The sequence below is a fragment of the Canis aureus genome, chromosome 7, assembly GCF_053574225.1.
Source record: "Canis aureus isolate CA01 chromosome 7, VMU_Caureus_v.1.0, whole genome shotgun sequence".
In the NCBI taxonomy this organism is placed as follows: Eukaryota; Metazoa; Chordata; class Mammalia; order Carnivora; family Canidae; genus Canis; species Canis aureus.
This window is the reverse complement of record NC_135617.1, coordinates 41,391,361-41,410,473: the sequence shown is the minus strand read 5'-3', so window position 1 is coordinate 41,410,473 and position 19,113 is coordinate 41,391,361.

Below are 19,113 nucleotides of genomic sequence, written 5' to 3'. Positions count from 1 at the left end.
GTTAATTATGGAAAGTGTGAACAATATAAAGAAATTTGATGTCAAAAAGGTAAATGATATTTCATAAATGAAAAACACATTTATGCAAAAGAGAAATAGAAACAGAATTCAATTCCTATTTAAGATCTAGAGCTCAATATATGTTGGTAAACATTAACAATAAAGAAATGTGTGGATAAGAATATTTTCTACAGAAAAGACATTATAAAATATGGCAGAGTACTATTCAAGGAACCAATCTCTCCACTGAAACAATTTCAAAGTGACAAAGATTGACAGATTTAAAATCTTTAGAACTCTAGAGTATAATCCAAAACTTTCATCAACCAAAGGATTGCTTAATGAAGAAAAAGGCTGCTGATTTTTAGTAAGAGATTGTTGTGGCATTTTTACTCAATGGTCTACCGTCTACCATTCAGTGGCATGATAGTGCCTGAGATGGAGGCAATGTTTCTTCCTGGTGCAGAATGCTGGTTCCAGAAGGCTAATATGGACCTTATTAAAATATTATAATTGTTCATTTTGATATGTCTTTAGTTCCCTCAGGAACTAGCACAGAGGCTGGCTTTGTTTTGCATACACTCATCCCACCCTACTCAGATGGGAGTGGAATTTCAGGGAGCCACATATGTTGAAACAGTTTAAGATATATACTATCCATGCCCACATGCCATAGAAGACAGCAAACACTGAAAGTGATAGAAAGCCCCTAAAGCTCTAGAAAAAAGAAGGTAGGGGAAAAAGTCTCTTGAGGAAATAAGAGTTCACAGAGCCTCCACATATATTGGGGTAAGAGGGAGTACAAAGCACACACACACTCAAAAAAAAAATAATAAAGATATGGGAGCAACCTGTGCTTGCACCTTTGGTGGAGCTATGGGATCCATAAAAGAATAAGGGGAAGACAGAGCTGTAGGCTAATCATTGAAGAAGTGCCCAGCTCATGGATGAGTTGTAAAGACCGGGTAAAGTGGTCTCTTACTTGGCTCAAGACATTTAAGGAAATTCCTGTCAGGTCACTAGCTGACCCCTGAGATAAAACAACAGAGACTTCATGGCCACACATGACAAGAAATACAGCTTTAAAAAAAGCTTTAAGAAAAAAGACGTGAACAAAGAACTAAAGGAAAATAGAAAAACAATTTATGAACCAAAGAGGATTATCAATAAAAAATAGAAATTATAAAAAGGAGACAATAGATGCTCTGGAACTTAAAAGTATAATAACTGATTTTTTTTAAAAAATCAGAAAATTTCTACAGTAGATTTAAACAAAATAATCAATAAACTTAAAGATCAGAACTTGAGCAGAAAAAAAGAAAAAAGAAAAAAAAAAAACAGAGCCAAAGGACATATGGGAAATGTTTCAGCATATATATTATAGGAGCCCCAGAAGAAGTGACATACAGATATATTTTACTTTATATAATTTTATGCTATGTGAACCTGTCAGGTAAAAAGAGTATTTTGCATAGATGCTATGTTCCAGAATAACTGGTCAATGGCATCTAATTTTGAAGAAAATACAAACCAAAATTGAAGGATTTTCTATAAAATACTTGACATGTAAACTTCAAAAATGCCAAGATCTTGAAAATTAAGGAAAAATGGAGGAATTCTTCCAAACTGAAGGAGACTAAAGAGACATAACAAATAAATTTAATGTATCATTCTGGACTGAAACCTTTGTTATAAATGACATTATTAAAACAATTGGTTATTTTCAAATAAAGTTTGTGGATTAGGTGATTTTAGTCTATCAGTATTAATACCTTTATTTTGATTGTGGTACTCTGGTTATGTAGTTGTGTTCTTTTAAATGCATATTAAATTTTCTAAGGATAATGGAACAAAATGTCAGCCTGTAAGACACAGAGAGAAAGAATGTTGTAAAATGCTAACAAAAATGAAGCCTAGATGAAGAGAATAAAGGGTGTTATTTGTATTATCCTTCCCCTACCAACTTAGGATGTCTTATATTTCCCTGACCTAGCCAGGATATTCTATGTCCCATGAATTAGTTTATGTTCAGCCTGTGCTCCCTTAGCAAATGTATTTGTATTTATTAATTTTTGCAAGTTTTATGCCTGGCATCATTCTAGACTTATTTGTAATTCATACTATTGTATACAACCTACTTCTATGATAATGCCACTCATACTTCTATTCTGATATCATAGTATTTAAAATATTATATTGAAATATTTGTTAAGTAGAGACATAGTATTATATTGAAAATGAGGTCCTAAGTCATTATCTAACATCTAATAGATGTTAAACATTTTTAAACATCTGAAACAACTGCCTTTTAAAATAAACAAAATACTATGTTGTACTATGTTGATTATAAATGAATCATTAATATTAGATGATAATTTCTTGAAAGTTCAAAGGTTTGGGCTAGAAGTAATATTAAGCATCTTTTTTTTTTTAGTTTTATTTATTCATTAATGAAAGACATAGAGAGAGAGACAGAGACATAGGCAGAGGGAGAAGCAGCGTCCATGCAGGAAGCCTGATGTGGGATTCGATCCCTGAACCCGAGGATCACGCCCTGACCCAAAGGCAGATGCTCAACCGCTGAGCCACGCAGGTGTACCAAACATTTTTTTTCCCCATCCAAACATTCTATCAACACAGCAGGCATGTACATCCTTAGAAATATTCAATAAAAATATCCTACACAATTTGCTACATGCATTACAGAATTAGTATGACTCTCTTTCACAACAGTTATTTCCGTTAGTAAAAGGGTACCCATTCTATAATGCCTGAAGTTCAGGTATAATAAGGATGTTAGCAATGAAGGTATTTCTAGCAAAATGATTTATTTGCAAGCAATATTAAGCATCTTTTGATATAACGATCTATCATTTAAAATCAGAGATATCATCCACTCTCAGATGGATAAAGGAAAAACTTAAATTACTGAGAATGTAAAAAGAAACAAGTGGGACTATATCACACTAAAAAGTTTTTTTTGTTTTTTTGCTTTTTTGTTTTTTTAAAGAATTGATTGATTGAGAGACACCTGGGTGGCTCAGTGGTTGGGCATCTGCCTTTGGCTCAGGTGTGATACTGGAATCTGGATCCAGATTGAAGTCCCACATTGAGTTCCCTGCAGGGAGCTTGCTTCTCCCTCTGACTATATCTATGCCTCTCTCTCTGTGTGTCTTTCATGAATAAATAAATCTTTTTAAAAAATTGATTGATTGATTGGGGGGGTGCAGAGGGAGAGAATCTCAAGCCGACTCCGCACTGAATGTGGAGCCCAATGTGGGATTGAATGCCATGACCCTGAGATCATGACCTAAGACAGAATCAAGTGTCAGATGCTGAACTACCTGAGCCACCCAGGCACCCCAGAAGCTTCTTTACAGCAAGGGAAACCATCCCTTGAAAGACAGCCTACTGAAAACAGAAAACACCTGCAAATCACATATCTAGTGAGGACTTAATATCCAAAATATATAAGGAATACCTACAACTCAATAACAAAACCCAGAAGTGGACCCTGAACTTTATGGTCAACTAATATTCGATAAAGGAGGAAAGATTATCCATTGGAAGAAAGTCTCTTCAATAAATGATGCTGGGAAAATTGGACATCCACATGCAGAAGAATGAAACTAGACCACTCTCTTGCACCATACACAAAGATAAACTCAAAATGGATGAAAGATCTAAATGTGAGACAAGATTCCATCAAAATCCTAGAGGAGAACACAGGCAACACCCTTTTTGAACTCGGCCACAGTAACTTCTTGCAAGATACATCCACGAAGGCAAAAGAAACAAAAGCAAAAATGAACTATTGGGACTTCATCAAGATAAGAAGCTTTTGCACAGCAAAGGATACAGTCAACAAAACTCAAAGACAACCTACAGAATGGGAGAAGATATTTGCAAATGGCGTATCAGATAAAGGGCTAGTTTCCAAGAACTTATTAAACTCAACAGCAAAGAAACAAACAATCCAATCATGAAATGGGCAAAAGACATGAAGAGAAATCTCACAGAGGAAGACATAGACATGGCCAACATGCACATGAGAAAATGCTCTGCATCACTTGCCATCAGGGAAATACAAATCAAAACCACAATGAGATACCACCTCACACCAGTGAGAATGGGGAAAATTAACAAGGCAGGAAACCACAAATGTTGGAGAAGATGGGAGAAAAGGGAACCCTCTTACACTGTTGGTGGGAATGTGAACTGGGGCAGCCACTCTGGAAAACTGTGTGGAGTTCCCTCAAAGAGTTAAAAATAGACCTGCCCTACGACCCAGCAATTGCACTGTTGGGGATTTACCCCAAAGATACAGATGCAATGAAACGCAGGGACACCTGCACCCCGATGTTTATAGCAGCAATGGCCACAATAGCCAAACTGTGGAAGGAGCCTCGGTGTCCATCGAAAGATGAATGGATAAAGAAGATGTGGTCTATGTATACAATGGAATATTACTCAGCTATTAGAAATGACAAATACCCACCATTTGCTTCAACGTGGATGGAACTGGAGGGTATTATGCTGAGTGAAGTAAGTCAGTCGGAGAAGGACAAACATTATATGTTCTCATTCATTTGGGGAATATAAATAATAGTGAAAGGGAATATAAGGGAAGGGAGAAGAAATGTGTGGGAAATATCAGAAAGGGAGACAGAAGGTAAAGACTGCTAACTCTGGGAAACGAACTAGGGGTGGTAGAAGGGGAGGAGGGTGGGGGGTGGGAGTGAATGGGTGACGGGCACTGGGTGTTATTCTGTATATTGGTAAATTGAACACCAATAAAAAATAAATTAAAAAAATAATAAAACAATAAAAAATAACAAAACAAAAAACAACAACAAAACAATCTGTTTAAAAAGTGGGCAGAAGACCTGAATAGACATTTTTCAAAAAAGACAAATAACCAATATATAAAAGATATACGATATCTCTAGTCATCACAGAAATGGAAATCAAAACCACAAATGTATGTTACCCACAGGTGTTAGTATTGCTATTATCACAGAGACAAGAAATAGTAAGTAAGTAGAGGATATGGAGAAAAGGACCACTTGTGCATTGTTTGTGGGAATGTAGTTAGTTGCAGACACTGTGGGAAACAGTATGGAGTTTCTCAGAGCATTGAAAATAGAACCACCATATAATTTAGCAATTCCACTTTTGGATGTTCATCCGAAGAAAACAAAAACACTAATTCAAAAAGACAAATACACCCCCAAGTTCATCACCTTTACAATAGCCAAGGCATAGAAAAACCTAAGTGTCTGCTGATGAATGAATGATAAAGGAATTGGGGGGGGGGGATGTGGAATGTTTTTCAGCCATGAAAAAGAATATAATCATGCAATTTGTCATAATATGGATGACCCTTGAGAATGTATACTAAGTGAATTAAGTTAGAGAAAAGACATATGATATCACTTATATGTGGAATCTTAAAAAGAAACCTGAACTTCTAAATAGAGAGAACAGAGTGATTATTCCCAGTGGTGGGGGGTGAGGAGAGATGAAATGTGTGAAGGCAGTTTAAATTCCAGTTATAAAATGAATAAGTCAAAATTCCAACTATAAAATGAGTAAGTCATGGGGATGTGACATACAGCATAGTGATATAATTAATAATCTGTATTACATATTTGAAAGTTGTAAAAGTTGCTAAGAAAATAAATCTTAAAAGTTCTTACCATGGGGATCCCTGGGTGGCCCAGCGGTTTAGTGCCTGCCTTCAGCCCAGGGTGTGATCCTGGAGTCCCGGGAATCGAGTCCCACACTGGGCTCCCTACATGGAGCCTGCTTCTCCCTCTGCCCATGTCTCTGACTCTCTCTCTCTCTCTCGAATAAATAAATAAATAAAATTCTTTAAAAAAGTTCTTATCACAAGAAAAAATGTTTTATCTATGGTAATTGATGTTAACTAGACTTACTATGATCATTTTACAATATATAAAAATATTAAGTCATTATGTTATATGCCTAAAAATAATATAATGTATATTAATTATACTTCAATTTTAAAAAGTTCCCTAACCCAAAATTGTTTGTAAAAAAAAAAAGTCTGTATATTTCTGAGTGAGTTACTAGGAAATCTGTCCAATACATTGCCAATAAAGCGTTATAATTTGAAAAATAAAACTATTTTTGGAGAGGTAGATAATAGTAACTATTAGAAAGCCTATTAAAGAAGTATATTTTTCTTCATGGAGTAATAAAAATAGAACTTCAAACAGAGAAAAATGGGAATTAAGCCAACCACATGTGACAATGCGAGGAATATACAATGAAGGAAAACATTTATTATCCACATTAGCAATATTTAATTCATCCATTCACCAAACATTTATAGACAGACAATACTGTAGTGACAGACCATACTGTAGTGACACAATAATTAAGACAGTACTTCTCCATTGATATCTACTGGTGATTGCTACATATTACTAAGAGTAGAAATGAAGTTATTTTCCTAAAACTTGGAACGATAATCTAATTCTATTGTATAAAAAATACAATTTATATATATAGATTTATATTTACAAATATATATATATTTTTTTTTCATACATTCCACTCTGGAAAAATGGTCGGCATAGGCATTCATTTACGTATCCCAATATGTTGAAGGCACTGAGCATTTAGATACACAGTATGATCTAAATACAAGCAATCTGGTCAAAACAAAACAAAACAAAACAAAAAATAACAGAAACAAGGTATGACTCTTCCTCTCAGAATAAATTGTTGTTGGTATCCATGTTGATATGAATTTTTTTTTCAACTGTAAAAGGTAAGGAACATCCATATTTTACACCATTTGGTTCTTTCTAATTCATCAGAAACAAAATGGTGGCATTACATAATATTGCTTTTATTTATATATGTACTCTCTTTTATTATATATGTACTCTCAAACGGATCTTTCAGATATAACTGAAAATGTACTCAAAACCCAAAGGCTTAAGTTTTGTAAAATATTGGATATAGAGATTTTAACAATTAATTTGATAATGACTGAGTTCCATTGCTCTAATATTTTTTAGTTATGTGAATTTAGGCAACTTATTAAGCCTCTCTAAGCTCAATTTATCCATTTTCTTATTATCTTTTTTAAAGATTTTATTTATTTATTTGACAGAGAGAGAAAGCAAACAGGGGGAGTGGTAGGCAGAGGGAGAAGGAGAAGCAGGCTCCCTGCTGAGCAGGCTGCCCAATGTGAGGCTCAGTCCCTAAACCCTGGGATCATGACCTGAGCCAAAGGCAGACACTTAACCAACTGAGCCACTCAGGAGCCCCTGAATTTATCCATTTTAGACAAGAGAAGTAATATTTCCTAACTTACAGGACTATGGTAAGATTCAGTATGATGATTTATGTACAATCCTTAGACTGAAGCATAATAACTAGCCTCAACAAATGCCAGCTATTATTATTAGTGTCTTCTTAGTCTGTTTTTAGCAGAAGATATCTTTCTAATAGTAGGGGTAACACCTTAATTATGAAGTGGTAATTATGTATCATAATTAAAAACATACCTGCTTTCAAAAAACTTGCTCTCTAAAACATTATTGAAAGCAAAATAAATACTCCATGTAGCTAAAACCAAGGAAACATGGAGGCTTGAGGAAATTTTTCAAAAATTATTTTAAAGGGGAGATGTCACTAAGATGGTGAAGTAAGAGATTCATCCTCCATTTTCCCAAAAAGATCAAGAGTTAGACAACAATCCAAAAGCCAGAACAGCTATGTGTAACATCAGGAGTCTACTTTAAAATCTTCAACACAGTAGAATAAAAAAAATAAAAATAAAAATAAAAAACATAAGAATAACTGCACAAAAAGGGAAGAGAAAACTTCATTTTGCCTAAATCATCCCACCCCTAAGTGGGCATGACTGAGTGCCAAGAGGGATTTCCTAAGCTTAAAAGAGTTTCTCTCATCAGGAAAGGGAGAATGGGGTTTCCCCAGCCTTTTAGGGCACCACATGAAAGACCTACTTTTTTTCCCCATTCAGAGATGAGTAAAGCTCAGATGCACAGATACAGGCACAAGAAAAAAGAACATAAGGCTACCAATATCAGCCATGCAGTAGGAATAACTGGTTCCCAATGACCTATTATCAGAGAACCCCAAAGCTTTCAACACTGAAGGCACAAATGACTACCACAGCTGATTCAGAGCCCCATACAGATTTCATGGGTTTACCCCACAGACATTCACATTCCAGACATTAGCCACCTTCACCCCTTCCCCCCATCCCACCCAGCCAATTATCCACACCTATAGTCAGCCAAGGCCTCTGTAAATATATGAGTGCAAAACTCCAGCCCATATCCTCATAGCTGCCCCCATCCATATGGGTACATACATGCCTGGAGCTATCCCCTCTGTGTACTTGCATGCCACTAATTTCATTCTCATAATCAGCTACTACTGCTGTGTGCATGCTAGGAACAAGATGTTATAGCTATTGAAGTGCATGCTGACAGCCAAGGCCTCCACAGCTGCTTGTAAGCCTGGATTTGGCCCTAATCTCTAGCCTGTACCCTTAGGCTTACATATAACCAGCACCTCCAACTATGCACCTGCCCAACTTTGGCCCAAACTGTACCAGTAGCTTTCACTGTTATGTGCCCATGGCCAGACATTGCAGTTACAATAAGTAGATGCTAACAGTCAGAGCACCCACAGCTCTTTATTGGCCTGTACTTATCCTCTCTCTCATCCTAGAACTATTCCACTGGGCTTACCTGTAGCTAGCCCCTCCAGCTGTGCACATGCACACCCCTAGTCTTTCTCCTTTTATTAGCCTCCATTGATGGGCATACATCCATGGGGAGACCTTGCAGCAACAAGAGAGCATGCCAACAGCCAGCATCCCTTCAGCTATTTATGACTAGGCTCTGGCCCAGTCACCTGTCAGTTGCCTGTACTACTGGCCTATCTTACAACTAGTGCCTCTGAGCTGTGCATGTGCACCCCATTTGCCTTACACCCATCACTGGCTTCCACTGTCATGCATGTGGGTTGAGACCCTGCAGTCACAAGAATGCATACAACATCCTGGGCCCTTGCATCTGACAATTCATTCTCAGTTGGTTCTAGCCCTTGCTGTTGGCCCCAGCCCCCACCACTATGTGTGCATCAGCTACCAGCCCCTGCCACTATACAAATGCTGACCTTTGCAGTTGTGTGTGTGTACCCACTGCAGCACTACTGTTGCCTGTTCTGCTCAGTAACCACTAGACCTAGAAGTTGCCACCCAGGATCCCAATAGCACTAGCAGTCACGGAAGATCCCTCACAGTGCTCACCAAATACCATGCAGTTGTTGATGTTGTGGATTTCAATGGTCTGAACTAATGAGATATTAAGCTCCTCTGGACCTGGCTCCAGGTCCAGAGGAGCTTGTACTTGGCATCCTTGTCCCACTAGGCCTGGATTCAAATTATGCTCCAATGTGGCCCTCACTACAGGGGAAGGTATCTCCTTACCAAACTCAGTCCATAATGTCTGGAAGAGGTTGCCACTCCATATGTACAGAAATTTATGCAAGGATGCAGGGATCACAAAGAATCAGAAAGACATGACACCATCAGAGCAATACACAACACTTCCAATAAATAATCCTAATGAAATGGAGATAGAGGAATTATCTGACATTGAATTCAAACTAATTATTCTAAAGATACTCAAGAAGCTAAAAGAGAGCATAAATAGTTTAATGAAATCAGGAAAACAATACAAAGAAAAAAAGAAGTTCAACAAAAATAGTAAACATAAAAAGAACAAAATAAATTTTGGAGCTGGATAATACAGTAACTGAACTGAATAATTCAATAGAAACTTTCAACATCAAAACAAGACAAAATAAAACAAAAACCTCAATATCAGACAGGACCAAATAGAAGTATTTAACAGTGGGCTCAAACACAAATCATTTGACATTATCCAGCAGTAGAGCAAAAAGATAAATGAATGAAAAGAAATGAAGATAGTCTATGGGAATTATACCATTAAAAGGAGCAATCTATGTATCTTTGGAGTCCTAGAAAAAGAGAAGAACAAAGTAGCAAAAGTCATATTCAAAGAAATAATAAGTAAGAACTTCTCAAACTGCTGGAGAGATTTGGATACTCAAGTTCATGAAACTAATACGTAATTCCATAATTTCAATCCAAAATGATCCTCTCCATAAATATCATAACAGAAATCAAAGACCAAAAGAGAATTTTAAGAGCAGCAAGAGAAACACTATCTCACTTAAGGAAGCCCCCATAGGGTTATCATATTTCTCAGCACTAATTTTAATGGCCAAGAGAGAATGATATAAAGTGCTAAAAGAGGGGCACCTGGGTGGCTCAGTCATCCAACTCTTGATTTTGGCTCAGGGCATGATCTCAGGGTCATAAGATTGGGTATGCATTGGCTTCTACACTGGGCATGAAGCCTGTTTATGATTTTTTCTCTCTCTGCCCCTACCCCTCCTCTGTCTAATAAAAAAGAAAGAAAGAAAGAAGGAAAGAAAGAAAGAAAGAAAGAAAGAAAGAAAGAAAGAAAGAAAGAAAGAAAGAAAGAAAAGAAAGAAGAAAAGAAAAGAAAAGAAAAGAAAAGAAAGAGAAAAAGAAAAATGTGCTGAAAGAAAAATACTGTCAACCAAGAAAACTTCACTTAGCAAAGATGTCCTTCAGCTGAAGGCAAGATAAAGACTTTCAAAGCAAAAGTTGAAGGAGTTCAGCACTAGATCTGCCTTACAAAAAATGCTGAAAGAATTCCCTCAAGCTGAAACAAAAGGACACAAATAGTAACATGAAAATATATGAAAATATACAACAAATAGGTAAAGATAACTATATATGGAGTCAGATGTCAAATACTCTAATATAATATGGTGGTGTGTTAACCACTTAAATATGGTATAAGGTTAAAGAACAAAAGTTTTAAAATAGAGATAGCTTACAAGTATTTGTTAATAGATACACAATATAAAAATATTGTGTATATCAAAAGCAGGTTTTATATGCAAAGTTAAGTAGATATTAGCTTAATATAGACTGTTATGTCAAGAAGAAATATCAAGTAAACTTTAGATTAACTTCAAAACAAAAACCTATATTAAATACAAACATGATAAAAAGAACAAAATACAACTACAGAAAATCATCAATTTACAAAGGTAGGTAGTAACAGATCAACTACAAAATAGCCAAAAAATAATAAGATGGCATTAGTAAGTTCTTATGTATCAATAATTACTTTAAATGTAAATGGTTTAATCTCTAATCAAAAGACATAAAATGGATAAATGGATTAAAAAACAAAGAACCACTTTATGCTGTTTAAAAGAGACTCATTTCATTTTTAATGACACACATGGGCTCCAAGTTAAGAAATGGAAAAGTATATTCCATGAAAATTGCTATCAAGAGAGTGCAGGGGATACTACATTTATATAAAAGAGACTATAATCTAAAATTTGTAATGAGATAAAGAGGCCCTTATATAATGACAAAGAGGTTAATCCATCAAGAAGACATAACAATTGTATATGCACCCTACATTGGAACACCTAAATGTATTAATCAAATACTAAAAGGGCTGAAGGAAGTAATAGACAAGAAAATGTCTTTCAACATTTCACTTTGTTCAACATTTCACTTTGAACAATGGTTAGATTGGACAGAAAATCAACAAGGAAACACTGGACTTGACCTATAATTTAGACCAAATGGACCTAACAGAAGTATACAACACATGCCATCCAACATCAGAGTATATGTTCTTATGTGAACACGGAACATTCTCTAGGATACATCATATGTTAGGTCACAAAACAAGTATTAGCAATTTTTCAAAGATTGAATCATATAGCAGATATTTTTTTTCTAACAACAATAATTCAAAAGCAAATATCAACAACAGGAGAAATCTGGGAATACCACAAAGATGTGAAATTAAACAATACACTTCTGAACAACCAAGTGTCAAAGATGATATCAAGAGATTTTTTTTTAAATCAAGAAAGATAAAAAAGTACAATCTACCAAAATTCAGTAAGCAGGACTCAGAGGGAAGGATAGAAAGGCCTTCACAAGGAAACATCTTAAATAATAACCAAAATTTATAACTCGAGGAATTGGAAAAACAAGACCAAACTAAGCCTAAAGTTAGCAGAAGACTTTTCTCTAAAGAAGACATTGTCAGTCGGTGAAGGACAAACATTATATGTTCTCATTCATTTGGGGAATATAAATAATAGTGAAAGGGAATATAAGGGAAGGGAGAAGAAATGTGTGGGAAATATCAGAAAGGGAGACAGAACGTAAAGACTGCTAACTCTGGGAAACGAACTAGGGGTGGTGGAAGGGGAGGAGGGCGGGGGGTGGGAGTGAATGGGTGACGGGCACTGGGGGTTATTCTGTATGTTAGTAAATTGAACACCAATAAAAAATAAATTAAAAAAAATAAAGAAGACATACAAATGGCCAACAAGTACACAAAAAATATTCAATATTGCTAATCATCTCACAACTGTTAGAATGGCCATTATTAAAAAGACAAGAGATAGCAAATGCTAATGTGGAGAAAAAGAAATCCTGGTGCAGTGTCAGCAGGAATGTAAATTGCTATAGCCACTATGAAATACTATATAGAGATTCTTTTAAAAAATTAAAAACAGAATTACCATGAGATAAAACAATCTTACTTTTAGTATATATCCAAATAAGTTGAAATCATAACTTGAAGCGAACTCTGTGTTCCTATACCATTGCCTCATTTATTCACAAATGCCAAGATGTGAAAACAACACATACACAGTAGAATATTTTTCAACGATAAAAAAGAAGGAGATCCTGCCATTTATGAGAGCAATGAATGGAACTTGAGGGCATTATGCTAAGTAAAATAAGTCAGACAATGACCAATACTGGATGACTTCATTTATATATGGAATCTAAAAACGTGGACTCAGAAATAGAGTAGAATATTAATTGTGAAATACCGAGGGGTGCAGGAGATGGGTAGATGTTTGTCAAAGAGCAGAAACTTTCAGTTTAAAAAAAGAATAGATTCTGGGGACCTAAGGTTAAAGTATGGGGACTACAGTCAACAACACTGTATTATATACTTGAAAGTTGCTTTGAGAGCAGAGCTTTAATGTTCTCAGCATAGCAACTAAAATAATAACAATGTGAAATGAAGGATGTTTTAACTAACCTTATTGTGGTAAATATTTCATAATATATTTGTGTATCAAATCAGCACATGTACACCTAAATTATATAATGTTATATGTCAACTATATCTCAATAAAGCTAGAAAAATCAAAAATTAATTTAGATTAACTGGATTTTTGTTTTATTTTACCTTGCTTTTCCTTCAGAAATCTATTAATCCAGCAATCTTATATTGTTTATTTGACATCTGTTTGCTTACATTTTTCTTCTAGAAGAAATATTTCTTTGTCTAAACCTGACAGTTGTATTCTCTTCTTCCTATATAGAGATATCCTTCAACAATTCAAATTTAGAAGGTAGATCACATGCCCAATGAATATTTGGAAAAATTTAACTTCCAATAATTAACATATGGTTTAGTCAGTAAAAAATGACCAAAGTATGAGTAGTAAAATGGAAATTTTTACTTTAAAAATGCGGCAAAAACATTATCAACTTGCATATTTATGTCCTGTAATCTCATGTATATTAAATGATGTAATATTAATGTAGAATACCTCTAATAGGCTAACAGGGGAAGAGTGACCAAAACAAACTTTGAGAGCTTTTTAATAAAAAATCCACAGTTGACATGAATTTTCCTTAACTCCATTTCCAACAAAAATATCACACAAGAGAGAAGAAGAGCAATGACTTATTTGAAAAGCTCTTAATTTAGGGCTATCTGTGGCAATAATCAATTTTAAAATATTTCTTTTTTATAATTCCTAATCTCTACCACTCAAAACTAAATTATGATTTCAATAAACATTATATATTTATAAATTGATTCTCATTTATGATCATCCTATATAACTATGTCTAATTTGAGACATATTAAACAGGATGCTTTCTGAAAATTAAAATAAGCTAAGCTACTAAAATAAAGTAAAAATCAAGAACAATCTGATTTAATTGACTCAGTTCAAACAACTTTAAAGACTTAAAGGAAAATAGAGATTGAATTCCCCCACTAAAACATATTATGTAATTTTAGAATAAGACATGCAAACACTGTCAGCACTATTATTTAAAATGTCTCGTATAATTCTCATAATACCCATACTCTAATATTATGCATGCCTTTATCTTAAGAGGGAAAAACTGAAATCTACCATCGATGGACGTCATCTACTTCAAATTATTCTTTTACAGTAGTTACAACAGAGGTTACAAAATCAATGTGACATGAATAACATAAACATTGGTTAGGTTGTAGGGATAAAAAGGTTTTGCTATCTGTTTGTATTTTTAGCTCATCTTTTTTAACTTCTGTTTTTATTTGTTTTATATTATCAAACTTTTTGTAATATGGTGCATTGATATAATGTATAAATATGCATACATTTAGAAGATGTACACTAAAAATATAATTGATAGGAATGCATGCTTTGAAATTTTAGGAGGCCCCTGGACTGAATAATTATACATTCATTTCCAGAAGAAACTTTGTTTTTTTAAAAAAGGTGGAAGGTCATGTTTTGTTCCCTCTGTATCTCAGTTTAATCCCACTTTCCTCTAACTCCCAGCTGATGCTAATATTCTACATCTCAGAGGACTGAGCAATCTCTCTAGTAGAGAAACCAAGCATTACTTTATTGAGCTATGTTCTACAGTTCAAACTGACTTGTCAAACTTTTAACATTCCTATCTATATTTTTAATACACTTTTTGTTTAGAGACTTCATCCATTTTAGATTAGTGATTAACCTCTGAAGCTATGTTTTAGTTCAATGACTTATTCTTTGTAGGAAGTAGAGATGTTTTAGACAAGAAGAGATGCCTTTATAATTGTTTTTCCAATTTATTAGTAGATATTCAGCAGGTAATTTAGGGAGAGGGAAGAACAGTGGCAGGGAGGCACTTCTATTTCCTACTAACATTTTTAACCAAAGCTGATCCACTTTTATTCAATATTAAGAACATCAAGTAAGATTATGTTTTTAAAAATGATATCACAGTAAAAACCAATAATATTGTAGTTACCCTAGTTTTACAAAACAGAGCTTTACTCGAATAGGCAACTCTAACTTGGCTCTATATTTATTATATTTTTCTTTCTTTCTATTTCATAAAGTAATATATTTTCTAAATTTATATCACATATTATTCTTTCATTTTAACACTAAAATTGTCCTTATGCATTCTAAAAGTGTATTTTCTATTTTAAAAAATATGCTATTAATATGTGTAAATCTAGCCCACAGTTTGGATGGTTTATATGGATCAAATATAGTCAAATGTTTTACCTGTCTACAGTTAACCTAACTTTCTTATATCTGTGACTGATAACCTTGGAAGTAGTAAAATGCACATGATGCATTTCTTCATGCAAAATAATAATTTTAGTATATAATTACCCAACAAAATTGGAGATGTGCATATCATACTAGCAATTTTTGAGTGCCATAAATAAGCTATTTTCAAAGTCCTCTAGAAAATGTGTGTTCTTTTTCTTATAACATGTTTAAAATTCAAGGCCAAAAAAAATAGGGTAAATTCTAGAAACAAAAAATCTTTTTCTGTGTTTTACATTATGAAAATATTAAAATAGAACTATTCTAATTATCACAGAAATGATCCATCTTCAGAAACCATGTTTTCAATATTTATATGTATTTTCTTGTTGCTAATGAACCTTGGCCACCTTTTCTAAGAGGAAAAACTATATAACCTTGTGGGACTGCTCTTGTTATCCCTGTTTTATAGATTAGCAAACTCAGGAACCAATAATGAGATGAAGTTCTGATATTCAAATCCAGGTTATCCGTTTAATAACAGAAATAACTTTCTACTATGACAAGCTGACCCATATATTTACAGTTCCAAAAAGTGTTTATATTCTTAATTACCTAGTATGTATTTTCCTACCATATACCTACAACTACATGATATTTTCAGATAACAATATTCAGTAAAAATGTTATTATATTTGAAAATATTAGTGAGAGATATGTGTAGCTCTGAAGTCTGAGTCCCTAGAAAATATGATAATATTTTATATAGTAAAGGTGTCAGATTTCTGAAAGACTATACTGGAAATTATGCAGGCTTATGGATGTGTTCTACATTTGTCTTCATTGTCTTTAAAAAGTAATATTATGAAATGTACCTACAAAGAGTATATACAAAATAAATATATAATTAAGAGTATCAAGCAAAGAAGACTCAAGACTGTATCATAGAAAGAATTAGAGTAAAAAAAAAAAGAATTAGAGTTCTGTCAATACCTTTGAAAACCTTTTTATATTTCATCCTATGAGATTTCTATTTCTCCCCACACAGTGGATTGTTATTCTAAGTTTCTTCTTTATTTGAATTTCTTTTACATATACCAACTATGTACATAATCCTAAATAATGTTTTTATTTATGTATAAGTTGGTACTTATATAAATCGAATACTACTATATAACTTTTCTAATCACTTTATTCATTTGACAGATTTTTTTGAGAATAAGATCTGTTTGTGTGTATTGCTGTACTTCATATTGCATTCTTTTATACCTTATTTTATTTAATATTCCCTTCCTAGTAGTGATTTAAGTTGCTTTCATTATTTTTGTAATTTAAAACAATGCATTATGAATGTTTCTAAATATCTCCTGGTGTACAGGAAAGGGTCTCGATTACATATCTTGCAATAGAATTGCTAGTTTGTTGGTATGCACATTTCCAATTTTGTTAGGTAATGTCAAACTGTTTCCAAAGTAATTATGCCAGTTTATCCTCACATTAGCAGCAGTTGAGTATTCGTGTTGGTCCAATGTTCAATTAAATTTGGTAATATTAAGCTTTTTTATCTTTTGCTAATCTTGTAGGTTTATATATTACCTCATTATGACTTTAGGTTGCATTTTCCAACTATTAAGATGCTTAACAGCGTTTTTATTAACTGGCCATTAATGTTTTATCTACTATGAAATACCTACTTATATCTTTTATCATTTTCTTTTTAGCATCTTTATCCAATTCTTAATGATTGCTTTTTAAAGGAATTTTTACTTTTTAAAGGAATTTTTCCAATATTTTAGATAATAAACTCTTACCAGATATATGAGTTGAAAATATCTTCTCACACTTGTCTTATGGTATCCTTTGAAAGAAATTGAATTGAATTCAATTGAATTGAAGATTACACAGACAAATGGAAAGATATTCCATGCTCTGGAATGTTGTTAAAATGTCTGTACTATCCAAAGATATCTACATATTCAATGCAATCCTTATGAAAATATTGACAACATTTTTGAAGAATTATAACAAATAATCCTAAAATTTTAAAATAAATTTAGGATTAAGTCCACAAAAGACCCCAAGTAGCCAAAGCAATCCTGAGAAAGAAAAGATACAGATGCAGTCAAACGCCGGGACACCTGCACCCCAATGTTAATAACAGCAATGTCCACAATTGCCAAACTGTGGAAGGAGCCTCGGTGTCCATCGAAAGATGAATGGATAAAGATGTGGTCTCTGTATACAATGGAATATCACTCAGCCATTAGAAACAACTAATACCCACCATTTGCTTCAACATGGATGGAACTGGAGGGTATTATGCTGAGCTAAGTAAGTCAATCAGAAAAGGACAAACATTATATGTTTTCACTTATATGGGGGATATAAAAAATAGTGAAAGGGATCATAGGGGAAAGAAGAGAAAATGAGTGAGGAAAAATCAGAGAGGATGACAAAACATGAGAGACTCCTAACTCTGGGAAACGAAAAGGAGTAGTGGAAGGGGAAGTGGGTGGAGGAGTTGGGGTAAATGAGTGATGGGCACTGAGAGGAACATGTGATGGGATGAGCACTGGGTGTTATACTATATGTTGGCAAATCAAACTCGAATAAAAATTTTTTAAAAAAAGAAAAAGAAAAAGAAAAACAAAACTAGAGGTATCACAACATCGGATTTCAAGATTTACTACAAAGCTGTAGTGATCGAACCATATGGTACTGGCACAAAAATAAACACATAAATTAATAGAACAGGATAGAGGGACCAGAAATAAACCCACATTTATATAGTCAATCTATGACAAAGAAGGGAAGAATATACAATAGGGAAAAAGTCTTTCAATAAATGGTGCTGGAAAAACTGGACAGCTACATGCAAAATAAACCTGAAGCACTTTCTTACACCATATACAAATTTAAATTCTAAATGGATTAAAGACCGAAATATGAGGCCTGAAAACATAAAAATCCTTAAAACATAAACAATGATCTCTTAGACATCAGCCATAGAAACATTTTTCTAAATACATCACTTTGGGCAACAGAAATAAAAGCAAAAGTAAACCATTGGTATTGTGTCAAAATAAAAAGCTTTTTGCACAGTGAAGAAAACCATCAACAAAATGAGAAGACAAACTACTAAATAGGAGAAGAATAGATTCAAAAAGTACACCAAATTATTCTATTTATGGAAAATTCCAGGAAAGGAAAAATTAATTTATAATTACATAAAAGAGATCAGATATGCTCAATGCTGAGACTGAATTTAACCACAAAAGGACTGGAAAGAATTTTGGGGGAAGTGGAAATATTTTGTATCTTTATTGCAGTGATGTCTATCAAAACTCATTGAAAATACACACCTAAAATTGGTAGATTTATAATATGTAAGCTATACCTCAATAGAGTTGACTTCAGAGAAAAATTTGTACATTTGTGCTGATGTTCTTTGTAACTTTTCAGGTGGTGCTGTAAGTTGTTTCAATCTTAAAACCCTTGGCTGAAGGCTACAATTACTTCAATGTGTTCATATTTTCTCATCAAGTCTGAAGCTAGAGTTCAAGTCATGTGCTCAATATCTGAGTCAACCAAGTACTTTTTTATGGTTAGAAGTGGTAACTTTTCAGTTCAGCTAATTGGGGGACTCACTGC